Source organism: Strix uralensis, chromosome 1 (assembly GCF_047716275.1).
Source record: "Strix uralensis isolate ZFMK-TIS-50842 chromosome 1, bStrUra1, whole genome shotgun sequence".
Classification (NCBI taxonomy): domain Eukaryota; kingdom Metazoa; phylum Chordata; class Aves; order Strigiformes; family Strigidae; genus Strix; species Strix uralensis.
The window spans coordinates 170,590,229-170,608,240 of NC_133972.1; the positions used below are offsets into that span (position 1 = coordinate 170,590,229).

General features: G+C 39.1%; 1 protein-coding gene across 7 annotated transcripts in view; it reads right to left on the reverse strand.

Annotated features, from left to right (window-relative positions):
* PTK2 (protein tyrosine kinase 2) overlaps window positions 1–18,012 on the reverse strand; it is a 230,008-nt gene that overhangs the window by 142,076 nt on the left and 69,920 nt on the right. The window lies entirely within an intron of this gene.

The following is an 18,012-nucleotide window of genomic DNA, read 5'->3' on the forward strand; positions in this document are numbered from 1 at the left end:
TATTTCTCTGGAAACAATTAATCAATTCTCCACCACATCACAGTGATGAAATACACAATTTGCGTACAACACACTGACCATTTGCAGAAACTGCAGGTGGTAATAAATTAAGTTGGTGTTACACAAACAAGACACCTCCAGTAAGCTAACAATACACACAGAGCTATCAATCCAATCTTCCTTCAAGCCCTATTAGAAGATACAGAAACATTAAGGGGGGGACTACTTAAGCATGTTCAATTTTTTTATAGCCTGAGTTTTACTTGGCCTAAAAATACAATCTCTTACAAGAGGATCTGGTAATTAAAACAGTTTTGCCCATGAGCTTCAAGAAGAGCTTTTAGATATTTGCAATCTGTGCTCTTAATATATCTAAACTTATTTTAAAATAACTACTCCACAGTAGCTAGAAAGAAAATAGAAAAACAATCTCTTTCAACAAGGAGTGAATGCGCTTTAACATACTTGAAAATACACATATTTCTGCACAAAACCACAATACTGTTCAGTTGTGGTAACATACCCTCCACGCTACAAACTTTTTTCCATAAGATTTCACAGGTTGGAGGCACCTACTGTCACTCAAACCCCATGCAAACTGGTACAGTAGCTAGCTTTAGGAAAAAGGACACAAAGGGATAAAATATTAAGTATTCCAACCGAAGGATACAGTATGTCATTGCATTGTTAGTTTTAGCCTGAAATTGGGTCTTCAGGATCTTTGTAACTTCGAGGAGGTTCTGCCAGTGCTTACTAAAGGCAAGGGGTGTCTACTGTCTTCAGCATCATACAATCCCTTGCCAGCAAAGAACCCCAAGGTGCAACAGAGTAGAAAAGTCAATGGAATTTCCACCACATCCTGAGTACCGTCCAGAAAGTCCACAGAAGCACAACTAAAATGATTAAGGGACAGAGCAGCAGCCATGTGAGGGGAACCTAAAAAAGCTGGGACTTCAGCCGAGAACTTGATCAGTAGTTACAAAATCCATGATGATGGAGAAACTGAACCCTAAACTAATCCCCTAATTAGTTTCAGTCAAAAGATCTTTTCTAAACAGGAGGTAGCGGACAGCAGACTGTGGAGGCAGATAGTAACAGCAAATTCAGAAAAGTATGGACAACGGGTGCATGAATGGATATTAAAAGGCTCTCTACAAGTCTGTAATGTAGTGGAAGCTGAAGAAACACAAGGAAGATGGACTGCAGACAACAGCCATGCTCACGTTGTCTCCTGGAAGAGTCAAATAGGAGATGCTGTCAAAGACAGTGGACCACTGATGCAATACATTTTTTTTATATTAAGAACATCCAGAAAAGCTTAACCTTTCTTCTTCTACTGTTGAAGCTGAAATATGACCCTTAGTACTTCCAGAAAGTTCAGATGAAAATACAGATACACCAGCTTTGTGAGCTTTCTCATGTCTTATTTTTAATAGACTACATTTATCAAGTCAATAGTTGCCAGTGCAAGATGATGACCGGAAAAGACTGACATGAAGCCAGAAAACAAAAAAGTCAAATAACATTTTGACAGTTTTTCTGCATGGAACAAATCAGAAAATTAAAAAATCCTAGAAAAAAGCACATCTATGAATGCATCAGAAAAGCCTACACTGTATATTCTGACTCTTATAAGGGTTCATAAGTTTAAAAAAAAAGAAAATTAAAGATGGCCCATCACTCATTGCAGTACTTTCAGAGGTTTTTTTAAATGCCAAATATTTTCTTGCACACAGTTCAAGTTCTCATGTAGAGTTTAATGTTCAAATATCATTAAAGGAATTTAAGCCTGGTTTTCAGATCTGCTTCTGTAAGAAGCTACAAAATTGATGTACGATTATTTCTGAAGAATATATTTTGTACAGAGGATTGAGTTAATATTTCAAAGGCAAGTAAGTTGTCACCACAGGCTGCTGAACCAACTTAATTTAACCAATTTGTCCTTGCTGCTGCCAAAGCTGCGGAGCTCGCTACCCCTTTCCTCCCTGCCAAGTGTTTCCTCATCCACTCCTCCTAACTATGCAGCCCTTGCTTCCCTTCTGTGGCCTCCTGCTGCTTCTTAAACAGTTTCTGAGCTACTTTTACTTATTAAGACAGAAGAAATCAGTCCAGGCTTTTTTCTGGGTTTGGTGGGGGTTTGGTTTTGTTTTGTTCGGGGTTTTTGGGGGGAAGGTCCATTTTGATGAGGTAAAGTGGCTCAGAAAAGCTCTAAAGTAAGCAGCAAAAGCACATGGCAAGTAGTAGAGAAGAGGCTTCCCACTTTTGGCAGCTGCAAGCTGGTATGTCGGCTCACTGATCTTGGACTACACCGGGGTGGGGAGGGGAAGAAACCAAACCACTAACCCAAACCAACATCAGTGGGAGATAGATAGAAACCATTTTCCCCTGCACACGCAAAAGGGGGAGAAATGAGTTGTGTTTTGGTGAAACTGCTGAAAAAGTACAGCTGCACGAATCATCTCCAGTCCAAATCTGACAGCTCTGAGCTTCTGATGCTAAAACATTAAATAGCATTTACTGATTTTCAATACCTGGGGAAGAAGGGAGAATGACGGCGGGCAGAGTAGTAATAGGAGAGGAACTCTTCCACTGTAATGATTAAAGAAGGCAAAAATAATTTGGTTAAAATACCTATATTAAAAATTCACGTGTCATTTTCAACTTGAACCTTATTTTTATCCTCTTCCTTTACACAGAATCACAGAATCATCTAGGTTGGAAAGGACACTGAAGATCATCTAGTCCAACCGTTAACCTAGCACTGACAGTTCCCAACTACACCGTATCCCTCAGCGCTATGTCAACCCGACTCTTAAACACCTCCAGGGATGGGGACTCCACCACCTCCCTGGGCAGCACATTCCAATGCCCAACAACCCATTCTGCAAAGAAATGCTTCCTAATATCCCGTCTAAACCTTCCCTGGCGCAACTTGAGGCCATTCCCTCTTGTCCTATTGCTTATTACTTGGTTAAAGAGACTCATCCCCAGTTCTCTGCAACCTCCTTTCACGTAGTTGTAGAGGGCAATGAGCTCCCCCGTCAGCCTCCTCTTCTCCAGACTAAACAACCCCAGTTCCCTCAGCCGCTCCCCATCAGACCTGTGCTCCAGACCCTGCACCAGCTTTGTTGCCCTTCTCTGGACACACTCGAGTCATTCAATGGCCTTTTTGGAGTGAGGGGCCCAAAACTGAACACAGTCATCGAGGTGTGGCCTCACCAGTGCCGAGTACAGGGGCAAGATCCCTTCCCTGTCCCTGCTGGCCACGCTATTGCTGATACAAGCCAGGATGCCATTGGCCTTCTTGGCCACCTGGGCACACTGCTGGCTCCTGTTCAGCCGGCTGTCAATCAACACCCCCAGGTCCCTCTCTGACTGGCAGCTCTCCAGCCACTCCTCCCCAAGCCTGTAGCGCTGCTGGGGGTTGTTGTGACCCAAGTGCAGCACCCGCCATTTGGCCTTATTGAAACTCCTACAGTTGGCCTCAGCCCATCGCTCCAGCCTGTCCAGGTCTCTCTGCAGAGCCTCCCTACCCTCGAGCAGATCAACACTCCCACCCAACTTGGTGTCATCTGCAAACTTACTGAGGGTGCACTCGATCCCCTCATCTAGATCATCAATAAAGATGTTAAACAGGAGTGGCCCCAAAACTGAGCCCTGGGGGACACCACTCGTGACCGGCCGCCCACAGGATTTAACTCCATTCACCACAACTCTTTGGGCCCGGCCATCCAGCCAGTTTTTTACCCAGCAAAGCGTGCGATCATCCAAGCCTCGAGCAGCCAGTTTCGCCAGGAGAATGCTGTGGGAGATGGTGTCAAAGGCCTTGCTAAAGTCAAGGTAAACTACATCCACAGCCTTTCCCTCATCCAATAAGCAGGTCACTCTGTCGTAGAAGGAGATCAGGTTTGTTAAGCAGGACCTGCCTTTCATAAACCCACGCTGACTGGGCCTGATCATCTGGTTGTCCCGCATGTGTTGTGTGATGGTACTCAGGATGAGCTGCTCCATCAGCTTCCCGAGCACCAACGTCAAGCTGACAGGCCTGTAATTTCCCAGATCATCCTTCCGACCCTTCTTATAGATGGGCGTCACATTGGCCAGTTTCCAATCTGTCGGGACCTCCCCGGTCAGCCAGGACTGCTGGTAAATGATGGAAAGCGGCTTGGCGAGCACCCCAGCCAGCTCCTTCAGCACCCTCGGGTGTACCCCATCAGGTCCCATAGACTTGTGTGTGTCTATGTGATGCAGTAGGTCACTGACTGTCTCCTCCTGGATTGAAGCCATTTATCATTTAAAGCCATTTATCAACTATTAGCTGGCACCCAGCTAAGTTTGACCAACTAAATGGGCAGATTTGAAAAAGAGACCAAGAATCTTTAGCAGTAATGTACTGAAACGGCAGAGAAATATCCAGTAAGTGTCAGAGTGGACAGAAGAAGGAACAAACATGAAGACAGAAAAGGGAAGGAGCTGCTGAGAAAAACAAGTAACACACTCAGGGCAGAGTGACTGAATTTTTACGATATTCAGCAGCAGGTTCAAAAATGAGAGTCCAGCTTCCTGGCTGAAATAACACTCATCTTCCAGCGCCTCACCTACCCCACCATGGAGGATCTCACTGATCTACAAAGCTCCTATGTACATCTCCTTAATAACAAAGATGAGCCGTTCTTTACATCACTGACAGACCTATATCATCTATACTCCTTACCCTGCATACTCAATAAAGAACAGAAACTGCAGATTCGTTACCTCTTAATCATGAAAAATAAAGTTTTTACAGTAACAGCCTTGCTGAACTTAAAGTTTTGTTTCTACAACAGACTTAAAAAGGTTGTATATAATAGACTAAATGTAAGGCCTCAGGCATACATTAATTGCTTATCATTAATTTAAGATTATTCTTGTATTTCCTGACAGTGGAACAACAAATTTATGTTGTAGTGATTTCTCAGTTTGAAGTGTTTGTAAACTGGACAATTACAGCTGCTCTAGTAGCCAGTGTTCTTCCAATATATATCTTCTAAAAAAAAAAAAAAAAAAAAAAAAAAATTAAAAAATCAATCTGATGCTATGTTTTGCAACATGCACTTTGATGGTATTATAAAATGCCTGTGAATGAAGAATAACAAGGTATAGAGAGTATACTTGTGAAATACTGAACACATTTGCCGAAGTGTATCTGAACTTTGTATCTCTGGAAATTTTACTATTAAAAATTCAGGCATCTCCTGACTTTGGGGTCAGATTAGATAGTGCATGAGTTGAAGGCCTTGAGGGCCCAATCTGAAAGGAAAAAAAAATAATTTAAAAATAGTCTAATACCTAGTTTACTCAAAACAATTACAATTTACCTTTGTTTAGGAGCGGAGCGTTTACTAACAGATTTGACAGTAGTTCTGGTACTAGAGCAGGTTTTATCACTTGATACATTCTTAGCAATGAAATTCTTGATTCCAGTAATTTGGACATAGGCAGAAATTGATGAAATTCCTGGGTGACAGGATAGACAAGTAAGGCTTGTTTGCATCTGATACAAGGCAGACAGTGATGAGCACCTGTAATTTGCACCAAAAATCAACAAAGCATCCCACAGTTATCATGGCACCATCTACAGACCTTCACCCAGGGATCAGAATTTAAAGAGCTGGTAGAAGCACCGTATTACATGTTAAAAAACTTTCTGGCCAGAGACCATTTGAACACATGATAGAACAAGTTAACCACAGTAAAGCGTAAAGGAAAAAGGTTAATTTTAAATATGCCTGGCACAATCAATGGCAGCTTAAGCACACCTGACCTCTAACGATTTCCCAATATTTTATAAATGTCTAAGTATGGTTTTTAAAGATGCTCAGCATTTATCTGAACCATGATTCTATTACATTTTAATCAACTGCAGAATATTTCACTGAGCAAGTGAAGCGAATTTCATGACAGGCATACAAAGAGGAAGAACTCATTTAAAATGCTGCTGTATTCTTCTGTCACAGACAACCCTACTCAGACTAATGATGGACACCAAAAGAGGAGATCAGAGAAGCAAAGAGCCAAAAGCAGAGCCTGTCAGGCTTCAAGAACTTGTTTGTTCCACCTGGAAAACATGGAACTAGGACATTACACCCCAGGTAGCCTTGTGGGACACCATCCCCGCTGCTCTGCTCCTGGGGTTTGGTAGATGTAGTGCCAACATTCCTTCTACACAGATGTAGAATTTAAGACATTAAGAGTTAATAAGAAATAAGCTGATTATTTTCACACTCCAGAAGGAAATGAGTTTTCCCAATTTAAAAGGTGAATAGAATATTTTGCTAGTACAAAGAGGAGCAAAGAGCAGCATGCTTGATGAGACTTTGTGATTTACTCTACTCCTTCAGGTAAAGAAAAAACCAGCCCCCTAAACAAACATCTCCCAGGCCATCATCCTTCACTTACAACAAGACTATGTATTTATGAAGTTTTAAGAAGAACAAGCAAATTCTGATTCATTAATGTACAACACTAATTCCTCATTTAAGATGTCAGTTAATAAACGGCCTGAAAACATCCCTGTTCCTCTCTGATTTTTCACAGCAAGAACTGCTGCTGTACACTGTTTCACTGCTGCACTTCATAGCAGAAGTGAGATACACGTGAAAAGGGTGTTGGTGTAAGAAAAAAAAAAAAACCCTTCAGGTTTTTCTGCAGAAGTGGCAGCCCAGTCTTCCCCCATTTACTCCCTTATTTACTCCCCACTCTACCCACATACTTGCTGAAGGTCAGAAAGCTGCATTTATTTCAAGATTTCTTCATCAGAGTTGAGGTTTCCATGGCCAACTCGAACTGTGGAAAACTTTCCTCACCCCAAGCTGCAACCGATTTTTTTTTTAAACTAGACAACTGAAGATTCTTCATTTTTTTAATTAATCAAAAGAAACTCGCAGCTCAAAGATTTCAAAGACGAACACTGATACCAAAACTAAACAAAAACTTGTTTCAGTTTCTCTTTACTTCACATTAATGATACACTAGGTTATTTGTTTAAAACATCTCATCCATTTTTCCCTTGCACATACCAATTCAGTCATTTTAACAGTATTTAAAAGGAGATTTTTTAAAAAAATTGTTTTTTTTAAGTTAACTATTTCACTGGTGTATCTGCCTTTGATTATTTTGTTTTCAGTCACCTGGAAAATACTTGATATAAAAAAAAAAGTGAAGCTAAGAGTTGTTGCTTTTATAAATCAGATAAATGTACAGAATAAAAAAGACCAAATACTTTATTGCTCATTTTTCAGATTTAAGACATAATTTTAGAACTGGATTTGTTTTTTCAGTCTTTAATTTAAAAAAAGAGAATACGCTGCTGCACAGCACATATTCCATCTTAAACTTAACAGATTTACCTTGATGTTTTGTTTTACAAAGTGTTTAACAAAAGGTAGATACCAATAAAAGGTATTTATTTGGATAAGGTTTTGTCAATTCTTCCAGGAAGCTCGCAAGAGAGGCTTAAATTCCTTGTTTGTTTGTTTTAATGCAATGAAATTAAGATTACAGAGAAATGTAACAAATTACTTTGGGAATATTCCTAAGAGTGTGTTGTTTTGACAGAAAGCTCTGAACTTCTAAATCAAGTTATTATAACATTTATATATTCTACTCTTACATGCTAAACAAAACAGTTCACAGTGATAAAACAAACAACATCTCTGTGGCCTGAAAGGAGCAAGAGCAAAAGGGAAAGAACACAAAGCAGTAGTAATCAAAGCCAGAAATAATAGTCCATCTAAAAATTCAGTGCCAGATTACACAGTACCACCGATGTAAAAGAAAACATATGCCATAATTAACAAATCATCAACCTAAAGTATTCAGGATCCACCCTTCTTCAATACAGCCTTAATTTTGCAAAGCAATGGCCATACCTACGGTTCTCTGGGAGAACAGCAGATTTGAATATACAAACATATTTATGTTCAGGTGATAAGCACTGGAATACGTACACGCACACAGTTAAGGAGGAGGAAGCATTCCAACACCTGAAAAGACCTGGCCCTCCAAACCTGTAAAAAACTGCAGAGTCAGTCACAAAGGACACATTTTATGAGCCGCTTTATTGCATTACAGTAGGTTGACTGTCCTTGCAAGAACAGAAGCTTACATCCTATCTACTGCCTGCTCCGAGAAGTATTTTTCACATTGGAAGAAAGGAACAAGAAAACATTTTTATTTCCATTTCCAGCAGAACTGGAGCAAGATTAATAATCTGAGTGTACGTTGGATATAAAGAGTGAGGAGAATCTAATAAAAATTAGGAAAAATATTCCCTCCAAGAATTTTATAGTAATAAATTTTAAAAAGTCACAGATTAACTCCTGCTTTGCATGATTATTCCAAGGCTAAAGCATCACACATACCACAGAAACAAACCTAAAATTCATTGTAATTGTCACACCCTCAGTCCAGGAACCATCCACACCAGTGAAAAGGAACGGCTCCCACTCCCCCAGATGTAGTGTTATTCCAAAGAATTGAAGTTTACTCAACTTCTTTGTGTTCCTATCACTGAGCAGGAAAATACTGACTGGCTTAAGGCATGAGTGACTGATCCTTTTTAAAAAGCATTAAAATAAATCATTATAGCGTATCAATAGCTTGTGTAGATCCACAAGCACACACTACGGGCAAGCGCACTTAACAGACAAGTAAAACCATTTTAAGCTGAGGTTTCGTTTTCTACCTGTGGTCTGGCCTCTTGTTTTTAAGTCTCCAAGCACAGTGTGTTCATACTAAACTTCTCTGAATTACCTAATACCATACTGAAGAAAGATAGAAGAGATGTGAGTGCAAGTTTCAAAGTTGGCTTAATTTCTCATTCTCCTGAAGATGCACAAGCCATCATGGCTATGCAAATGCATACAGAAACTTGAGATACTGAATATCCTTAAATTAATATTCTGGGAACCTCTCAATGGTAAGCATCTTCTGCATTCATAAATACATACCCAAGTATGATCCCATCTCAACCAAGTTTCAAATATGTAGTTTCTCACATGAGGGTTTTTTCCCCTGATGAATTTTACTTGTTCCTGAGACTCTTAAGCCCATCCTGGTTTATTTTATTTTGGCTGAACTGTGATTTTAGCATAAAAAAAAAACGAAGTAGAAATAAAGCTAGATTAAACAGAAATGAGTGCCATTTAACCATAGCCATAAAGATAGATTAAACAGAAATGTCTGCCATTGCTTTTCTATGTTGGATAAACATTAGTTTTTTAAAAAAATAAATCACATATTTAAATTACTGCAAACTTTCTGTGCAATGAGTCCTCAAATTCATTTCTATCAGCTCAATAGCCAGCCATCAGATTATAAAGAACTTCACAATGGGCTGGTAATCAAGACATACTCATTATTTTTGCTTTGTCTTTAACTGCTAAATTACGAATGTTTCAGGAAAGCAATGCTCTGCTTCAGTATTTTCTCTAAATAGAAGCGAGCTGGGTATCACACATCAGGTTAAGGGTATGCATGACTTGAGGTACAGGCTGTGATCTTCACTGGCTTATGCCAGTATATGACAGTCATCAACTTAAATGATGCTGGTGTCCAGTGGCACAGCATTACTATACTTTCTTCTTTTTCCTCACTCTTTAAGGAACTTACTATGCTCTTCTTTAAATTGTCGAACTAATGACCTGCAAGAAGTACTGAGCAGCTATTTTCATCATTGCTCTGCACTACAATATCAACTTTCTCAAATCTATTGCTACATTCCAGGCAATGTTTAACAACTAAAACTATTTTCTACTTAGCATCTAACCAGGAAACGTAAAAATAAAATGTTAACAGTTAGAAACTAATTTCTTTTATGTAGTAGTCCTTCTTACTATATATTTCCATTGAACAACATGGTGGTTAACTAGAGCAGAGGAACAACAGAAATGTACTCAGAAGAAATCTTGGGAGTAAAAAAACTAAAAAATATCAGAGACAGTAAAACCAAAAAAGTAGTACTAAATTAGAAGAGTAGAACATTCTAATTGGATGCACTATACTTACAGAAAGACTAACATGACTTCCCCCTTTGCTCTCTTGTAGAAAATTTTGCTAGAAAAGGCCCAATATAACACTGCTCAGAGGAACAGCAGCACTGCTGCCTGATACACAGCCTGGCCCGCTGCTTCCCACAAGACACAAGGTGCTGTGCAGTTCAGTCACACCTCTGGCCAAACCAAGTAACTTCCCCATTTTTCCTACAGTATGAAACGAGAATTACACAAAAAGGTCACGTATGTTAAGTGTTTTAACTAGGGGATAAAGGTGATGCACAGAAACATAATCAGGGTGTGCTTGTTTCTGAATTCAGATTATTTTCATTTTATTACCAGCTCATCCCCAGTCATACCCCTAACAGCCACTGCTTCCTTCCAGAACAGACCGGACACAGAAACAGCATTAACTACTTTGCCTTCCAATTTTAGCCAATAAACAATTTTGGAGCGGAGAGATTCCAGAGTGTACTTTCAACACAAACAATAAGAACTTTGAAAATTCCGAGTTCACAAAACAATCTGAAGGAGGGTTTATCACAGAAATTACTAGGTAGCCACAACCATAGCAAATGCTGCTGTTCCAGCTGTAATGCCTTGTTTTTCATCACTGAGGTATAGCACACTTAAACTGTACAAACACATCACATCCAGAGTTCTGAAAAGAAGTGCCAGATGCAAGCAATATTCCAAATGAATTCTTACCTCCACATTGACAAAAGATATTTAAAATTATGGTCAGATGTGTAAACTTGGTACTTTAAGCATCATGCCCAACACTACCGGCCAACGTGGGTCACACACCCTGTTTCAGTAGAACTGGGTAAGTGCATCAAAAAACAGCAAGTTTGTTCAGTATCAGATCAAACCAGAACCCACAGAACTCCCAAAATGACTTTGGAAGAAAGAACAAATAATGGACGTTTTCCTATCCAAGCACTGATTATACGTTGTACCCATTTATGTAGTTTGTATATTATATACTCTAGTGTGTGTGTGTATATATATATAAAATAGTAAAATAAAAGCAATGTGGCTGAAGGAACAATAGCAAAAGTACAAAGGTGCAAAACCCTCATTTCAAGGGCAGAACAGGAACAGTGCAATGACATTCTCCTACATCTGTATAAGGAAACCTCAGGCATTAAGTCCCCACAGTGTAACTAGAGTAAAATACCCTCAATATTAGAAAGGGTAGATTTAGAAACACACGGTAAAGCCTACCTTCTGCTAAAACCTACTGTTAGTTGATAAAACAATACCACACTGAGCTGAGAGGCAGCAGTGCTACCTGCCCATCCCACCTCTGTGCCAGAGCTGAACAGGTTAGGGTGCAAATCATGGATTCCTTTGCCACTTGCATGATAAAAGCGGCATACCAATTAGCATGGCACTGCCAACACGGTTGGGTGAAGAACAGATACACAACTCCCTGCCATCTGAACAGCACCTTCACTCCCTGGTAAAGGGCTGGGATGGGTATCTACAGCACATGTATACTTCCATTTTGACACGTACAGCTACATATGACCATAAATCAGAAACCGTTTAATTCAGCCTTTTAATTCTGCCAGGATGATTCAAGACCACTGCAATCAAACACCTGAATGGACAAAAAGCTGCTGTTCAAGTCGACTGGCAATGCAAGTTGTTGTATGGGAATCAGCCGTTATGATCAAGTTGAAAAGGTTGCTCTACTCTGAAGTATCTTTGTTGCAATTCTTCAGTTTATCTTGACCAACCATCATGTCACAGACTAGACAAAACCCCCTTTGAGTTGAACACACTAGGATTTCAGGAATACGATTCCTACCAGTATCTCCCCGTAACAGCAAGGACAACAGATCATTGCTGGGTCGCAAATGTAATTGCAGAAAGCCTACAAGAAGAGCTTAAATTTTATTGCCCCTTATCTTCAGAAACCAGCTGAGAAACTTCAGGAATATATCCAGTTCCTTTCCATCCTCCTCCCTAGAAATAAAGATTTAACAGGACTGCAGACCATTACTCAACCTGCAACTACTTGTGACGAAAAAGTTCTTTGCTACAGTAACCTTTATATGCTTATTAAAGGACAAAACTCAAACAGTATGGGAATCCTTGACCAAATACTGGCAAGAAAGTAATTAGTCTAGTTTCATCAAGAGGTAGTATCGTTTAAATGAAGAAAAATCTCATTTTACTGACAATTTTTAAGTAGAATTGGCTTAGACCAAATTCTTCCTAGAATTGGAGGAAAAAAAAAAAGAAAGCATGCAATGAAAGGAAGGCACTACTATTATTTAATCATTAGTCAGACAACCCCAGGATGTCACATACTATAAGGAACATGACAGTGAAGATAATCTGCATCTTCTACAAGGTTGAGCACTGTGTTGGACACGTTGAAGATTACTGTATCTGTACCTCTTCCAATTCTGAAAGGAAACTGCCACATCCCTGAAGGGCCCATTCAGCTAATGTAAGATGAACCATCAAACACTGGAAGCAGAGAAGTTAAGACTATTCAATTGCCTCTGACAAAAAGAGACTTCTAGTTCTCTGGCATGTCAAATTGAAGTTAAAGTTTAGCCTTCAGTCTCAAAATGCCACACTTCAGTTTATTACACTCTTCATCTGTTGATATGACACCCTCTACAGCTTGAAGTGTTTTCAGTTGCTGTGAGCAGTTGTACCAAGTAATGGCAGAATTGCAGGTCACACACTGATCTTCTTCCTGTACTTTGTCAGCATGAGGAGACTTAGGCCATGGAAAAAAGTTTTTCCTTAGAAATTTCCTCAGTAAAGCAAGGGACAATACTTAATTCACAGAGTGAGTCCAATTTAAATAAAAAAAGACAAACCAAAACCCTAGTGCTTAGTTATATGGATCTCAAATCACTGGCAGAGGAAACAACATTATTTTGGAAAGCAGTGACAGTGCTTGGGAAAAGTAATAAGCAATCTCTCTTCTGGCAAAGAAACAAACCTTGGTTATCAGATGGGGAACAAAAAAAGTAGTTTGTTTACAGATTATTTTCAAAGAAATGACTCAGCAGGATTGAATTCCACCCAGAAATACTTTTCATAACATCTTTGCTAAGCTACATTCAATATCAGAAGAGGAAAATCCAATCCTCTTCCTGTATGCCAGTAAATAAAGTGTCACATCAAGTGCTGGAACACCATCAGTTAATTCCAAAACCTCAGCAATCCTCATCCTTTACAACCTGTCAGAAAAAAATTAGCATCATAATTCTCAACAGGGATTCAATAGTAGATATTGCAGTGATCTCAATTATTCTGCGAGATGATGACAACTTCACAAATGCTACAATATTTTTATAACTGCTATAATCAAATACATTTATGATGTGCTGTACTTAAGCTTGCTTTAACGTAACATCTACAAAGACATTTCCTTATGTCTGTCTTTGGTTTCCTGTGCTAGTTTATAGAACTCAGTAGCTTGTACAGGCTTGCCTACTGTAATGTGATAGTGTATATTAATTTAAGATGTCTCCAGTTTTTAATAGATTACCGTGAACAAATCTGTATCAGGTCATGAATTTAAGGATAGTGAGGGGTATTTTCCAGACTAATAATTAATGAAAACTACATACCGAAATTTCTACAATACATGAATTCGCAACTATTCCGTTTAAGCCACACTTCAGTGGAAGGATTGACAAACGGATGTATTTCTTACATATGTAACACCAGTCAGAAAAGCTTATTTCACTACAGTAATTTTTCCAATAGAAGCTGTGCATGAAGATCAGTTGCCCAATGAATTGCGTTCACTAAAAACGCAGAAACGGGTACGGGAGCATCTTCAGTATCTAAGGACGCTAATTTTGAAATAACTGCAACTGTTGCCAGACTAACTGGGTAAGGAAAACGATGCTGACTCTGCGTGTGCACATACACGTGTCTGTATATATATGCCGTATAGAAAATAAAAGATACACACACCCAATGTGACTTGTGCCAAAAAAATTCAAATATAAACTGAGTAAGAGAGCTATTAAGGTCACAAACTCCTGTTTAACTTCTCAGAAAAAATGCATTGCTTCAATCAATCCACCACTTTTAAATACTGACTTCCAGACTTTGCTCTTCAGCCTTTTTCTAAAGCATCTTCAAAAGGATATTTAAAACATTTTGTTCTCCTTGCGTAAGTTTTAGTTTTTCCCAGGCAGCTCAGAATTTAATTCCACACTGGTTCACTAGGTGCTACAACTGATAAGATCATACATCTCCATTACACAGGGAACACCAAATGCTCCCCCAGCGCTCAAAACAATTACTTTCCTTTTTTGTAAAAATATCTCAAGCTCCATCTTCTATTCCAGTAGCCTTTGAATAAGAAACAAATCACCCTAATGGAAACCCATCAGTACTCTCATAGCTGCATACTTCCTATACATTTCAAAGAATACCAACACAACATGCTGTACAGTAACACTGAAGGAAGAAATCCCCCTGCTTTTCCAGACTATTTTTCACTTTTAAATATACACAAGCATTACAGGAATTGCTTTTTAAACTGCCTGTGAAAAACAGTGGTTTGATGCAATTAATGCTATTTTTCTTTTTTCTACAAAGATTTCCAACAAAGAACCAGGCACACATGAATTGAAGAGACGCTTTAACAGTTTGCAAATATCAGACCTTAAGAAGCTACTAAATTAATAAAGTTTAACAAAAGTTTAGGCAAATTTACGGTTTGGAAGGAAATGGCTGATGTGTCATGTCAGCTGATGTAGACAATGTAGTAAATCAACAGCAGACTGTCAAAAGACAGACTAGACCATCACTTAATTGTTATGCCCTCAGAAACCAAGGGAAAAGCACTTCACAGCATTCCTGAACTACACCTATAGATCCACAAAAAGTGCAAGAGTGGGTGCTTCCCTCCAGTCACTTCCACTGACACTCACTGAGAAGATGCAGAACACTCGTGCTAACAGAAGGGCTTTTTTTCCCTTTCCTAATATACAATAGCTATTATATTTCTATGTTATATATACAGTGCCTGTGTCAAAAAAGTAAAAAAATCTTGGTTTAGAGACTGTTTATCTGCCTACCTTCATGCCATCAGCACCTTTCCTTTCTCCATTTCTACCATCGCGTGCTTTTTAGTGATTACCTATCACCTAAAAACCTAAGGGTCTGTCAGACTGAAAATTATCATCTGAGTATTTCTGTGTTAGCAAAACTGTAGAGACTTATAAGATGGAAATGAGGAGAAACAGCACTGAACCTTTCTCTTACGTATCCAACTATCTTGCTTATACTCAACAGATCACCAGGGGGTTCCATCTGAGCACACCTCCTGAAATAGCAGGGTTCATCAGAAAGCAAGAAAAATAAAAAATTTAACTTGGAATTGCTCATCACTTTAAAAAATGATTGCAACATTAGCAGATTGCAATAAATAGGGCAAAACTCCTTCCTAGCTGATTAAATGCATTTCACAACAGATAGCTTAAAGCTTTTTTTTTAAAAAAAAAAAAAATCAAGACAAGGTCTTTGATTTGGGCTTGATTATCTTAAGACAGCATAGACCTTTTCACCAGAGTCTGAATGGTTGAATTCAAGAACTGAAATCACCCTTCACTAACTACTCACATGACATACACTTAACAACATCACGTCAATTTATTGTTCATAAATTGTTGAACAGAGCTCTTCATCTTCAAGAAACTTCCTCCTCCTTGGGGTGGATAATTTACAGCTATACAGCAGAGCTATCCAACTATCCTTAACTGTTAAATTTCTTTCATCAAGTTATTTTGTAAGCTTAAAACAGCACGCCACATGAAACTCTGAAAAAAGGGTCCCTAGCAAAAGTATCTAAAGCACAGTACATTATACCATTAATAATCTTACGAAAGATTAGAGATGTTGGTGAAAAGTTTTTAATGATCCGTGACTACCTGCTAGTCTGCTGTTACAGTCAGAAAGAAAACATCCCTGTATGATACTGGCACAAATTTTCAGGACTCGGCTGGAAAACAAGTACTGCCTTCTCAAGGACCAAGACACCCACTTCAGTGTCCCCCCAAGTTGTAACTGATCTTGAGGCTGTTTATTCCACAAAACCAGAGATTTTAAATTTCAAATTACTGGGGGGGGGGGACGGGGGACGGACACACACACGACACCAGCCAAAAATGTCTTACTCCTATCACTAAAGTAATACAGACTTGCTTGCTGAGAAGAAGTATGTCAGTAAACAGAATACACACTTTCTTTGTTTGCCAGTCAAAATATTCTCAAATCTGGAATACGCAGATCCAGACTAAATTACCGGACTCAGTAACACTACTTAGATTGGACTTTAGCGTACGGAGGCAGCTTAATCTGGGAACACAGATTACACGAGTACTTTGTAAAGAAAGCAGTATTTTATTCTTTGATGCACTCCTACAGTCAAGAGCGTGCAGAACTGGCTGCAATTAGGTCATCACACAGTATCACTAAGAAGATTGAAGATTTTAGATTCAAGAACACTAAAAAAGACAGAAGCATACTCCATATGAACAGACTCACTTAAATACTTCAAAGCATTTTCAAAGACCGAACATTTACTATAAGATCACACCTAATACACTGAAAGCTTAATCTGTCACAATCAAAAAGAGAAACAACCACTTAGAAAGAAGTTATAATAAATACAAATAAAACATATACACCAAGATCACACTTTAAGACATTACAAAATACTTTTAAAAGTTTTATCAATTTTTGCTGCAGGTAACTTGAAGCTTTAACAGAAAAGCCGAAGAGTCAGAATAAAGCTATCCAAACTAAATGTTTCTCTCATTAATATATTACCTTTCTTTGACTGTAGATATCTCACAGCCCTTATCAAAGTAGGCCAGATCCGTTTCATTTCCCTAAGGTTAAGCTGGTGAACAGTATACAGAGCATTCATCAACTAAGGAATGGCCACCATTCAACGACAAATATAGCACAAGCTATTTCTCATCTGTCCTATTTTTTTTGGAGGCTGAGATGTAGCTTTTTCTAGATATCACCACAATTGGCAGCCTCGAAGATGCTGGTGTCTTTGTCCTCTTATGCAACTCTTGATGTCCCCCTTCTCCCCCCAACAGGAATAAAAACAGATTACATGGGTGTTGTCCATTTTGGGGCAGAGGAGGCTGGATAAGCAATCTTCCCCAAAGTTACGTTCTGAGAAAACTCCACAGGCAATCAGGGGGAGAGGGAGAGATTGTTTTTCATTTGTTTTAGTTGCTGGAGTGCGTGGGGGGGGGAATCGATACCTTTTATCATGGCCCAGTGCAGCCATCTTTCTGCAAGAAGCAGCTAGCCCTGCTGTTGTCATCCTCTGGTGCTGGAGCAGGAGGGAGCAAACTGATATCCCCAATACTAACCAGCCTTAACAACAGATGGTTAACTTGCTTTCTCTTTGAAAAGATTTTTCCTTCCCTACTTTTGAAAGTTACTCTCTAGGAAGTACCTTCATGCTGACCCTCAGAACAGTCCAAGGAGATGAATCCCAATTTCATCTAATACTTTTGTTATCCAATTTATGACACATGGGAGTGGGCATTGCTATTACCCCTTCATGGTAAACAAGTTTTACTAAAAGCAAAGCACAGCTTTGTTTCCAGCTACTGTCACTCACTGCTTTCTGAACTATTATCCCCCAGTGAGCTGAGAGATTATGCACTTTAGGAGACATTACCAGGATGTGGTGTTCCAAGTTCTGTGATTTCTTCTTTGTGTTACTATAATATGTCAATGTGTGGCCAATGCTAGTTTAGCCTGAACAGTTCAGCAAGGTGCAGAAAGCACGCAAGACAAAGACAGTGTTAAATGCTCCTTCGTGTGTCCTCCAAATAATTAGACAAAAAAAATTCTCAATAAATTTACTGTTATTTTTTTTCAAAGACAACTAATCATCAACTATGCCCACCAAAGCCTTAGTTCAGACACGTTTCCCCTGAACTTCTGAAGTAAC